This window comes from Ziziphus jujuba, chromosome 2 (assembly GCF_031755915.1).
Source record: "Ziziphus jujuba cultivar Dongzao chromosome 2, ASM3175591v1".
NCBI lineage: Eukaryota > Viridiplantae > Streptophyta > Magnoliopsida > Rosales > Rhamnaceae > Ziziphus > Ziziphus jujuba.
Window position 1 is genome coordinate 20,873,657 of NC_083380.1, and position 3,846 is coordinate 20,877,502.

Consider the following 3,846-nt stretch of genomic DNA (forward strand, 5'->3'; position numbering starts at 1 on the left):
CACATCCCTTTAAGCTACATGAAGAAACACATTCTTTACATCAAGCTACTTAAGAATCCAATTCTATAAAATAGCAATAGCAATAATGAGTCTAATTGTGGTTGGTTTAACACTTAGACTAAGGTTTTAGCATACTCTTGTCCAAGAACTTGTGTAAACCCTTTTGTTACCAAATGAGCCTTAAACTAATCAAGAGAATCATCATCCCGATATTTAAGTCGATAAACCCATGTAGATCCAACAACATTTACACCAGGAGGAAGGGGTACTAGTGTTCACGCTTTGTTGATAGCCAAAGTTTTAAGCTTTTCTTTCATAGCATTCACCCTCCTAGTGTCCTCGAATGCAGTTTTCAATGTTTTAGGCATGAGGGAAGAGTTTTGAGTAGTAACCGGCAACATTTGATATGTAAGTGTTGGATCATGTCAAAATTTTGGTCTAGTAATCATAGGATGGGTTGGTTTTATGGAATCCATTGTAGTAGTCATAAAAGGAATGTCATGTTCGATCCCACGCAAATCAATAAATAGTTATTAAGAGTGATCATTATTGCTATTTGTTGGAATATTATCCCAATGTGTTGCAACAATAATATATAATAAGGTATTATTAGACCCAAGTAGAGCATCACTTTGAACTAATGATGTACTTTATGGAGAAGGAATTACAAAGTGAATAGAAGTTGGACACTCTAAAAGAGGAATATCAAGATTAGGATTGTTGACATGAAATGGGTGTGAACAACACTCAATACCTCTATTTTGCAAGTCATTCAGTGAAATAGGGACTTCTTCAAATAAATCAAATTTTTTTAAGGTCATATGCAAGCCATTCATCAAGAGCCAAAAACTCTCTAAGTTCCAAATGGTGTGGAGAAATTGTTGTGATAGCATCAGTAGCATACGTAAGATTTTCTTCATCAAAATGACATTCTAAGAAATGTAAATTTGGTTTGTAGATGGATGAAAACATTAATAACCTTATGCAGTAGGCTATAACAAATAAATAGGCATGGATAGGAGTTCTGCTGAAACTTGTATTGATTTTGATGATGTAGTGGTGGATAGCAATGGCACCTAAACACCCACAAGCTATTGCATTCAGGTTGTTTGTGATAGAGCTTATAATATAGACTGTTATTGTTTAATTTTTAGGAGAGTGGACGATTTATTAAATAAACTACTATTGTAAAAGCATTAACCCACAATGTAAGAGTTAAATTTTCATGAAAAAGTGATGTCATTCTAATTTCTACAATAAATCTATGCCTCATTTCAACAACACCATTCTATTTTGGGGTTGTAGGACAAAAAATCTACTGTTATGTTCCACATGTTTGAAGATGCATTGTAAAATTATTTAATATAAACTCTCCACCACCATCACATTGAAACAACTTAATATTCGTTTCAAATTGATTTTAAAAAATGTTTGAAATTTAATAAAACAATCAAGAAAATATGATTTTCTTTTAAATGGATAAAACCAAGTGAAGTGTGAGAATTCATCAATAAAGATCACATAAAATCGAAACTTTTGAGATGAAGCAACAGGTGCAGATCCCTAAAGATCGCAGTGTATTTTCTCAATAAGAAATTTAGAAATTTTATTAAATGAACCAAATGAAACTTTATAGTTTTTCCCTAACTGACAACTAGAACATACGATGGATTTAGAGTTCCAACAATTAATATCAATGGCTTTCTTCCCTTTTAAAATCAGTAAAAGCTTCAGATTGGGATGACCTAATTACTTATGCTAAATAGTTGATGAAGCTTCACTCCGTTTTATTGCTTAAAAGACTTCATGGTAAAGTTCATCTAGCATATACAGCTAACCTTTTCTATACCCCCCCATTACCACTCTTTGGATCCTTTATTGAGAAACCTTATGAGATGAACTCAATGCTATAATAGTAATCATCAATTAATTTGCCAATTGATAAAATATTCTTGTTAATTCAAGAATAACAAGTACATATTTAAGTTTAACATTCCCATGATATGTATCTCCTACATGTGAAATATTCAATTTCTTACCATTGCCAACATAAATAACATTATTTCCATCATATTTCTTAATATAAGAAAGTTTACCTATATCATTCACCGTATGAGCAATGGCTCCAGAGTCAGCATATATTATATCATTAGCCTGTCCATTAAGATTGAGAGCTGCTAAAGCCTATGGAATTTTCTCATCTTGATATGAATAATCAAAACTTTTGTAGCAATTTTTAGTAGTATGATAAAAACCACCACAAATTTGACACTACACCTTCAAAAAATCATTATTGAATGAGTTACCAGTATTCTTCTCATTGTTACTCTTTTGCTCTTTATGTGAAGATGCAGTATTGTGTTTATCTATCCCATGACCAGCAACTGGTGTAAACCCATGTCCATGTGAGTTGAAACCTCTTCCTCCTTGATTATATCTTCCACACCCTCTTTGACCAAAGAAGGCTTGTGCATGTTCTATATATTGTTTCTTGTCTTCCTTTTCAGCAATCAAGGCTTACTCATGACTTTGAAGGGTTAGAATAAATTGTTAAATGTTGGGTATGGTTGTTTGGTGAGCAAGGCAAGATAAAAGTCTTAGTACTTGGTACCTAATCCACAAGCAAATTGAAATACAATGTAAATTTCTAAGATTGGTTTACCAATAGCCTCCAAATTATCATAAATATTTTTAAACTTTCAAAGATACTCTCAAATGTAAAAGATCCTTTCTTGAGTAACATCAGCATATTGTTGAGTTGTACCTCTCTTTCCTTTATGGAAGGCATCAATTATTCTTCCAATGAGGTTCATAGTTTTTTTGCTACTTTGGCTCCAACAATGATCTTCAAAACATCCATGATCAGGTTGCCAATAAGCTAGGTTGCCAGCAAGTCATTGTTCGTGATCAAGAAATCAATGACAGAATCATCATTGTTAGGGTTTTATTTATGTTTCTAAGCATCTTTGTCTTTAGCCTTTGGTTGTTCATCACTAGTTATGTGATAAAGAACCCCAAGACTTTAAACTAAATGATGAATTTGGAAATGCCAAAAAGGAAATTTGTGAATGTGAGTCAAATTGAAACAAGGCTAACGCACTGGTACGAGGATTAAATGGTAAGTTTAAGTTATTCAGAAAGAAGGATGACATGATTGAAGTTTGTAGGTATGACGACTTTGCTACCATAAAGAATTCCTGAAGTTGTCATATTTTTTTTTTTTCATTAACAGTAGAATAATTTATACAGATTACAAATGTGCCTTAGAAGGCAAGAAAGCTATATACATAATTAGACAATTGATATGGAAACTAATTACAGCAGGATTAATACAAAATTAGTATAAAAAGCATTTCAAAATCAACAGTTGAACTTTGTGCATAGTTGTTACTCTTTGTTATCTTTATTTTCCTCAGTTGTCTTCATAATCATTTTTTTCTTAATCTGTTTGCTTATCTATATATTTTCCAAAAGGTGATATAAACTTAATAAAATGGAATGTATGGTTTTGAAATGATTGTTTATGAATACAATACTGTTATTTTTTAAAGGGTGTACCATATGGTGTTGGTGGTTCTATTTATGTTAATAGTCGCGTGCAAGCTTAATCACCCTATATGTAGTCATGATATGAGATAATGATGATTGAGTTGTGTGTTATTCTTTCAAAATGATAATTGAGTTTTGTGCAACTCACTTATGACCATAGGATGACAGGTTATCATGATATGAGAGAATTATGACTGAGTTTTGCACCATTCTCATGAAGTGATGATGAATTGTGTACCACTTTTTTTATGACCATAGGATGACAAGTTGTCATGATATGAAAAAATAATGATTGAG